Source organism: Phocoena phocoena, chromosome 1 (genome assembly GCF_963924675.1).
Source record: "Phocoena phocoena chromosome 1, mPhoPho1.1, whole genome shotgun sequence".
NCBI lineage: Eukaryota > Metazoa > Chordata > Mammalia > Artiodactyla > Phocoenidae > Phocoena > Phocoena phocoena.
The window spans coordinates 912,506-922,797 of NC_089219.1; positions in this window are offsets into that span (position 1 = coordinate 912,506).

Consider the following 10,292-nt stretch of genomic DNA (forward strand, 5'->3'; position numbering starts at 1 on the left):
CCAGAAATGCTGCTGCCAGTGTCCTTGTCCTCAGGGTGCGGCACAGACACCCCCCGCCTCTGCAGGAGACCCTGCAACACTAGCAGCTTCCACGGACCCTGACTGCTGCTTGAGAATTGCCCTGTGGATTTGACTGACCAACGATTGTGACATAAGCAGTTTCAGGTGACTGGCCCAGCAGGAGTGAGAAGAATTTATCTTCAGTATAAACTTCATTATTCCACAGTGTCTCTTCATTTGCCCGGGAGGTAAGAACATTGAGACTCAAGGAGATTAAGCAATGGAGTATTTTCACTGCTCAAAGGTAATGAAGCCATGATTTTGATGGAGTGTAGACCACGCCTCAACCACTGCTTTCTTCACCCAAGTGCTAATTCCATCTTGTGAGACGCTGTGTCCTTTCTTGGCTGAGGAAAAGAGGATCTACGGTGCGGGCAGACAGAAGCAGCAAGAAGAACTACAATCCTGCAGCCTGTGGGACACAAACCACACTCACAGAAAGACAGACAAGATGAAAAGGCAGAGGGCTATGTACCAGATGAAGGAACAAGATAAAACCCCAGAAAAACAACTAAATGAAGTGGAGATAGGCAACCTTCCAGAAAAAGAATTCAGAATAATGATAGTGAAGATGATCCAGGACCTCAGAAAAAGAATGGAGGCAAAGATCGAGAAGATGCAAGAAATGTTTAACAAAGACCTAGAAGAATTAAAGAACAAACAAACAGAGAGGAACAATGCAATAACTGAAACGAAAACTACACTAGAAGGAATCAATAGCAGAATAAATGAGGCAGAATGGATAAGTGACCTGGAAGACAGAATGGTGGAATTCACTGCTGCGGAACAGAACAAAGAAAAAAGAATGAAAAGAAATGAAGACAGCCTAAGAGACCTCTGGGACAACATTAAACGCAACAACATTCGCATTATAGGGGACCGAGAAGGAGAAGAGAGAGAGAAAGGACCAGAGAAAATATTTGAAGAGATTATAGTCGAAAACTTCCCTAACATGGCAAAGGAAACAGCCACCCAAGTCCAGGAAGTGCAGAAAGTCCCATACAGGATCAACCCAAGGGGAAACACATAGTAATCAAATTGGCAAAAATTAAAGACAAAGAAAAATTATTGAAAGCAGCAAGGGAAAAATGACAAATAACATACAAGGGAACTCCCATAAGGTTAACAGCTGCTTTCTCAGCAGAAAATCTAAAAACCAGGAGGGAGTGGCATGATATACTTAAAGTGATGAAAGGGAAGAACCTACAACCAAGATTACTCTATCCAGCAAGGATCTCATTCAGATTCGATAGAGAAATCAAAAGCTTTACAGACAAGCAAAAGCTAAGAGAATTCAGCACCACCAAACCAGCTCTACAAGAAATGCTACAGGAACTTCTCTAAGTGGGAAACACAAGAGAAGAAAAGGATCTACAAAAACAAACCCCCCAAAATTAAGAAAATGGTAATAGGAACATACATATCAATAATTACCTTATACGTGAATGGATTAAATGCTCCAAGCAAAAGACACAGGCTTGCTGAATGGATACAAAAACAAGGCCCATATATATGCTATCTACAAGAGACCCACTTCAGACCTAGGGACACATACAGACTGAAAGTGAGGGGATGGAAAAAGATATCCCATGCAAATGGAAATCAAAAGAAAGCTGGAGTAGCGAGACTCATATCAGATAAAATAGACGTTAAAATAAAGCATGTTACAGGAGACAAGGAAGGACACTACGTCATGATAAAGGGATCAATCTAAGAAGAAGATATAACAATTATAAATATATATGCACCCAACATAGGAGCACCTCGATACATAAGGCAACTGCTAACAGATATAAAAGAGGAAATCGACAGTAACACAATAATAGTGGGGGACTTTAACACCTCACTTACACCAATGGACAGGTCATCCAAACAGAAAATTAATAAGGAAACACAAGCTTTAACTGACACAACAGACCAGAAAGATTTAATTGATATTTATAGGACATTCCATCCAAAAACAGCAGATTACATGTTCTTCTCAAGTGTGCATGGAACATTCTCCAGGATAGATCACATCTTGGGTCACAAATCATGACTCAGTAAATTTAAGAAAACTGAAATCATATCAAGCATCTTTTCTGACCACCACGCTATGAGATTAGAAATCAATTACAGGGAAAATAACATAAAAAACACAACCACACGGAGGTGAAACAATACGTTACTAAATAACCAAGAGATCACTGAAGAAATCAAAGAGGAAATCAAAAAATACCTAGAGACAAATGACAATGAAAACACGATGATCCAAAACCTATGGGATGCAGCAAAAGCAGTTCTAAGAGGGAAGTTTATAGCTATGCAAGTCTACCTCAAGAAACAAGAAATATCTCAAATAAACAGTCTAACGTTACACCTAAAGGAACTAGAGAAAGAAGAACAAACAAAACCCAAAGTTAGCAGAAGGAAAGAAATCATAAAGATCACAGCAGAAATAAATGAAATAGAAACAAAGAAAACAATAGCAAAGATCAATAAAACTAAAAGCTGGTTCTTTGAGGAGATACACAAAATTGACATACCATTAGCCAGACTCATCAAGAAAAAGAGGGAGAGGACTCTAATCAATAAAATTAGAAATGAAAAAGGAGAAGTTACAGCAGACACCACAGAAATACAAAGCATCCTAAGAGACTGCTACAAGCTACTCTATGCCAATAAAATGGACAACCTGGAAGAAATGGACAAATCCTTACAAAGGTGTAACCTTTGAAGACTGAACCAGGAAGAAATAGAAAATATGAACAGACCAATCACAAGTAATGAAATTGAAACTGTGATTAGAAATCTTCCAACAAACAAAAGTCCAGGACCAGATGGCTTCACAGGTGAATTCTATCAAATATTTAGAGAAGAGCTAACACCCATCCTTCTCAAACTCTTCCGAAAAACTGCAGACGAAGGAACACTCCCAAACTCATTCTATGAGGCCACCATCATCCTGATACCAAAACCAGACAAAGATACTACAAAAAAAGAAAATTACAGACCAATATCACTGGTGAATATAGATGCAAAAATCCTCAACAAAATACTAGCAAACAGAATCCAACAACACATTAAAAGGATCATACACCATGATCAAGTGGGGTTTATCCCAGGGGTGCAAGGATTCTTCAATATACGCAAATCAGTCAATGTACTACACCATGTTAACAAACTGAAGGAGAAAAAACATATGATCATCTCAATAGATGCAGAAAAAGCTTTTGACAAAATTCAACACCCATTTATGATAAAAAACTCTCCAGAAGGTGGGCATAGAGGGAACCTACTTCAACATAATAAAGGCCATATACGACAAACCCATAGCAAACATCATTCTCAATGGTGAAAAACTGAAAGCATTTCCTCTAAGATCAGGAACAAGACAAGGTTGCCCACTCTCACCACTATTATTCAACATTTGGAAGTCCTAGCCATGGCAATCAAGAGAAGAAAAAGAAATAAAAGGAATACAAATTGGAAAAGAAAAAGTAAAACTGTCACTGTTTGCAGATGACATGATACTATACATAGAGAATCCTAAAGATGCCACCAGAAAACTACTAGAGCTAATCAATGAATTTGGTAAATTTGTAGGATACAAAATTAATGCACAGAAATCTCTTGCATTCCTATACACTAATGATGAAAAATCTGAAAGAGAAATTAAGGAAACACTCTCATTTACAATTGCAACAAAAAGAATAAAATACCTAGGAATAAACCTACCTAGGGAGACCAAAGACCTGTATGCAGAAGACTATAAAACACTGATGAAAGAAATTAAAGTTGATACCAACAGATGGGGAGATATACCATGTTCTTGGATTGGAAGAATCAATAGTGTGAAAATGACTATACTACCCAAAGCAATCTACAGATTCAATGCAATCCCTATCAAATTACCAATGGCATTTTTTACAGAACTAGAACAAAAATCTTAAAATTTGTATGGAGTCACAAAAGACCCCAAATAGCCAAAGCAGTCTTGGGGGAAAAAAACGGAGCTGGAGGAATCAAGACTCCCTGACTTCAGACTATACTACAAAGCTACAGTAATTAAGACAATATAGCACTGGCACAAAAACAGAAGTACAGATCAATGGAACAGGATAGAAAGCCCAGAGATAAACCCATGCACCTATGGTCAACTAATCTATGACAAAGGAGGCAAGGATATACAATGGAGAAAAGACAGTCTCTTCAATAAGTGGTGCTGGGAAAACTGGACAGCTACACGTAAAAGAATGAAATTAGAACACTCCCTAACACCATACACAAAAATAAACTCAAAATGGATTCCCGACCTAAATGTAAGACTGAGCACTATAAAACTCTTAGAGGGAAACATAGGAAGAACCCTCTTTGACATAAATCACAGCAAGATCTTTTTTGACCCACCTCTTAGAGTAATGGAAATAAAAACAAAAATAAACAAATGGGACCTAATGAAACTTAAAAGCTTTTGCACAGCAAAGGAAACCATAAACAAGACGAAAAGACAATCCTCAGAATGGGAGAAAATATTTGCAAATGAAGCAATGGACAAAGGATTAATCTCCAAAATATATAAACAGCTCATGCAGCTCAATATTTAAAAAAACAAACAACCCAATCCCAAAATGGGCAGAAGACCTAAAGAGACATTTCTCCAAAGAAGACATACAGATGGCCAGGAAGCACATGAAAAGCTGCTCAACATCACTAATTATTAGAGAAATGCAAATCAAAACTACAATGAGGTATCACCTCACACCAGTTAGAATGGGCATCATCAGAAGATCTACAAACAACAAATGCTGGGGGGTGTGGAGAAAAGGGAACCCTCTTGCACTGTTGGTGGGAATGTAAATTGATACAGCCACTATGGAGAACAGTATGGAGGTTCCTTAAAGAACTAAAAATAGAATTACCATATGACCCAGCAATCCCACTACTGGGCATATACCCAGAGAAAACCATAATTCAAAAAGACACACGCACCCCAGTGTTCATTGCAGCACTATTTACAATAGCCAGGTCATGGAAGCAACCTAAATGCCCACTGACAGATGAATGGATAAAGAAGTTGTGGTACGTATATACAATGGAATATTACTCAGCCATAAAAACGAACGAAATTGGGTCATTTGTAGAGACGCGGATGCATATAGAGACTGTCATACAGAGTGAAGTAAGTCAGAAAGAGAAAAACAAATATTGCATATTGACGCATATATGTGGAACCTAGAAAAATGGTACAGATGAACCAGTTTGAAGGGCAGAAATTGAGACACAGATGTAGAGAACAAACATATGGACACCAAGGGGGGAAAGCGGCGGGGGTGGCGGTGTGATGAATTGGGAGATTGGGATGGACATGTATACACAATGGATGACTAATAAGAAAAATAAACAAACATTTTTTAAAAAATTAAAAAAAAAAGTCAAATATGTTCCCACCAAGAAAACTCTAGGCTCTGAGGCTTCCCTATCAAGTTCCATGAAACATTTGAGGTTCAAAATGTTCCAGTTTCACACACTTCCTTCCAGGAAAGAGAACCAGAAGGTCCACTCCCTGGTTTGTTTCGTGGAATCACTTAACTTTTGCTACGAGAGCCTGGCAGTGACAACAGGGAAAGGAAAATCACAGACCAGCCTCACTCTTGAGGTGAAGTGCCACCAGGCTAAAGCCAGCAACACGTAGACAGGATGACACATCACGACGAAGACGGATTTGCTCAGCGTTAGAAATCAAGTCAACTCACCACACAAACAGACCAGAGAAGAGAAATATACAATTGACTCAATGTGGAAAAAGACATTGATGAAATTCAACATCCCACTTACACTTTTTAAAAATGTAGCAAACTGGCATTAGACTTCTTTAATGTGATAAAGAATGTCTGCCAACAATAATCCACAGGAAGCGTCATACTTAATCATAACATTATTAAGACTTCCCTGGCGGTCCAGCGGTTAAGACTCCGTGCTTCCACTGCAGGGGGCGTGGGTTGGATCCCTGGTCGGGGATCTAAGGTCCCCGCAAGCCGCTCGGCGTGGCCAAAAGAAAAAAAATCATAAACGTTAAAAGCATTTCCTTTAAGACTGAGAACAAAACAAGGATGCTCTCTGAAGCCACTGGGTCTCCTGACTGGAACAAGGAGAGAAGAAAGAAATACAAGGCATGAGGAGTGGAAGGGGAGACAGTTGTTTTCAGATAACACGATTGTGCATGTAGAAAGCCCAAATGAGTATAGAGATAAATTGTTAATGTTATTGAGACAATTTAGTAATGCTGCTAGACACAAATTCGGTAATAAAAATCAATGATATTCCAATTTATCAGAACAAATAATGAGAAAGCAAGAATTACACCAAAAAATATGAAGTACTTGGGAATAAATACAAGAGAAAAGGAGCAGGGCCCCCGATGAGAAAATGATGAAGCCCCGTCCCCGTCAGGCGATGTGAAGTGAGACCTAAAGAAAGGATAAGTGGAGTCAATGACCCAGGTTCTTCACCAAATGCATGCCATGGGGGGAAGGGGCAGCGGAGCTGTTCTCAATGTAAAAGCCGTGAGAGACAAGTCAACCGCATGCAAGGGGGGGTTCTGGTTTGGAACCTGAGTCAAGCGAGAAACTGTAGAAGACATTTCTGAGGTAACGCGGGAAAATGAACACCAAGTGGTATTAGATTTTATTAAGGAATCAATGTTAACTCGGCTGGGGTTGATAATGAATTTGTGGTTATGCTAAAAATAAGTTCTTTATCAGTTAGGATTGTATACTAAAGAGTTTACGGGTGGGGCTTCCCTGATGGCGCAGTGGTTGAGAGTCCGCCTGCCAGTGCAGGGGACACGGGTTCGTGCCCCGGTCCGGGAAGATCCCACATGCCGTGGAGCGGCTGGGCCCGTGAGCCATGGCCGCTGAGCCTGCACGTCCAGAGCCTGTGCTCCGCAACGGGAGGGGCCGCAGCAGTGAGAGGCCCGCGTACCGCAAAAAAAAAAAAAGTTTACGGGTGAACTATTACAACTGGGGTTTTCTCTGAAATACATCAACCAAGCGCTACAAGTGAGAAGCAGTAGAAGCTCCAGGATTGACTCGATTCTGGTGACCACTGAAGGGGGGCTGGGCGCCCAACAGTTCATAGGACCACTACGTGGTGAGTTTGAAATTGTCCCTAACAAAAACCTTAAAAAGAATAAAACCAATATAAATAAATCAATGGAGAGGTGCATGCTCACGTAATGGACACTCAATGCTGTCAGGATGCCAGTTCTCTCCAAATTGCTCCACAGAGGCATTAAAAAACCCCCAAACTCCGACAGGGCAGCGTGTGCAAGCGGCGGGCAGGGAATGCACATCTCAGTCCACATGCTAAGAAGCTGGGTGTCCACCCCGGAAATCAGTTCCTTGGGGGCCAAAGACTCACAGGTGAAGAGCAAAGCTGCTACGGTGAAGGCGGAGGGGCCTTCATGCCTTCAGGTTTTCTTAAACAAGACATCAAAAACATTAAGTCACAAGAGGAAAAGCTAGTAGAGTCTCGTACACTTAAAAACTTTGGTTCAGGTGACACCCTAAGGAGAGTTTAAGAAACACTACAGATTAGAAGATACATGCAACGCATTTCCCAAAAGGTTTACCATCAAGACATGTAAGGAACATCGCCGGCTCAACAGAGAAGGTGGGCAGCCCAACAGCAAAACGGCGAGACCATAACAGGCAGGTTACAATAAAGGACGTTCAGATGGCTGGATTCGTGCCTGTTTTCCTGGCATTATTAATAGTGCTCCCTGTAACTCTTAACAGAGTCCTGGCCAGATGATGAACTGTTTCTTGGTGATGAAGCAAGAAAAGTTGCTCAACGTCATTTGTAATCAGGGAAATGCAGAGTAAAGCCACATACTATCATTACACAGCCATCAGACTCGGTAACACATTACGAACCTGAGTATACCAGGTGCCACCAAGGACACAAAGCAGTGGGGAGGCGCACACCCTAACGGTGGGAGGGAAAACTGGGACAGGTGCTTTGAAAAGAGCTCAGCATTGTATCGTAGTTAAATATATACACGCCCTCTGCACTGGTACCCTATTGCTGCCGTAGGAAATTACCACACACTCAGGGACTTAACACAGATGTATCATCTTACAGTTCCGGAGGTCAGAAGTCTGAAATGAGCCCCACTGGGCTAAAATCAAGGTGTCGGCAGGGCTGCCTTCCTTTCCGGAGGCTCTGGGGGAGGGTCCATTTTCTTGCCTTTTCCAGTTTCTAGAGGTCACCCACGTGCCTCGGCCAAGGCCCCATCCTACCAACTTCAAAGCCACTAATGTCAGGTGGTCTTTCTCGGGCTGCTTTCTTTCTGGCTCCCCTCCGCCTCCCTCTCCCACCAGGAGGGCCCTTCTAGGTGCGCTGGGCTCACCGGGATAATCCAGCACGATCTCCCATCTCAGAGTCAGCTGACTAACAGCCTACATTCCCAGTGCCTGTAACCTAACACATTCACAGGTTCCAAGGGTCAGGACATGGCGGTCTCTGGGGGCCATTATTCTGTCTACCAGGCCCTCTGACTCAGCAATTCCTCTCCTAGGCGTTTACCCTACAGAAACTTAGATGCTGTATTAGTTTCCTGGGGATGCCATAACAAAGTACCACAAACTGGCTGTCTTAGAACAACACAAAAGTATTTTCTCATAGTTCCGGAGGCCAGAAATCTGAAATCAAGGTGCCAACTCCCACTGAAGTGCTAGGGAAGGATCTATTCCAGACTTCTCTTCTAGCTTCTGGTTCCCGGGCTTGTGGCAGCGTAACTCCAATCCATGTGACAGCCTCCCTGTGTGCGTGTCTACATCCAAATTCACGTTTATAAAGATGTCTGTCATATTGGAGGAGGGGCCACCTTCCTCCAGTATGACATCGTCTTAACCGATTACATCCCCAATGACCCAATTTCCAAATGAGGTCATATTCTGAGATACGGGGGGTTAGGATGTCAACATATCTTTTCTTTGAGGAGACACAGTTCCACTCCTAACACACATAAATACTAGGAGCCATAACGAGACCCCAGAGAGCAGTGTTCGTAAGAGCAGTAACTACGGAAACAACCCACAGCCATCGGCAGCAGAGCAAATGAGATCCACACCGTGGCGAGCCACCTGGTGATGGAGGTGATGACCCACAGCTCGTGCAGCAGTGTGGATGGGTCTCTTACACACAACTGAGACGGAGGAAGACACAAGCAGCACAGGCTGCCTTTCTTCTTCCCCTTCCGCCCCAGGTGGGCCTGTGAAACAGGGTCCACAGTGGCCCAGATTGGGTGACAGAGCCTGAGTGGAGGAAGGCAGTCGGTCCAGTGTCGGGTATGAGAGCCCAAGCGGGGGGCGGGGAGAGGGGGTAGGTGTCCACTGTGTGTGCCACTGGCTCAAGCCTGGGAGGGATGACATAGCTTCAGAGCCTCAAAGTACTGCCCAACAAAATACTCGTCAATTACAAAGGGCAAGTCAACTTCCCAGGCGAGATGCTGGCAGACACCACCTTCATCAAGTGATCAAAGCAAACTCGTCACTAATGTGACAAATGGACCACTGTGAGCCACCTGACGGGATGGAACGAGCAGAGAGTGACACGTGGCCTCACTTCTGTGGCTTCCCTGCCAAAGACGCATAATGGGAATCTGATCACAAGGAAACATCAGACAAACCCAGAGGGGCTTTCTACAAAGTCACTGGCCTAAACCTTCAAAAGTGTCAGGGTCACGAAGCCAAGGAAAGCCTGATGAATGTTCTGGAATGAAGGAGACTAAAGAACCACGATGACTGCTCAGTGCAGTGGGGGGTCCCAGACTGGACCCTCTCGGGTTTGTGACTTTATGGGTCTTTGATGGTCGTGTGTGGTTATGCTGGAGATTGTCCTTATGTGTAGGAAATGCACACGAAAGTATCTGGAGGTGACAGCGCATCACGCAGGCAACTTATCCTCAACTGCTCCAGGAAACAAGTTTTTTATGCTGAACTTGCAACTTCTACATAAATTTGGGATTGTTTCAAAAATTAAAAAAGAATATAGGGCTTCCCTGGTGGCGCAGTGGTTGAGAGTCCGCCTGCCGATGCAGGGGACACAGGTTCGTGCCCCGGTCCGGGAAGATCCCACATGCCACGGAGCGGCTGGACCCGTGAGCCATGGCCGCTGAGCCTGTGCGTCCGGAGCCTGTGCTCCGCAGCGGGAGAGGCCACAACAGTGAGAGGCCCGCGTACCGAAAA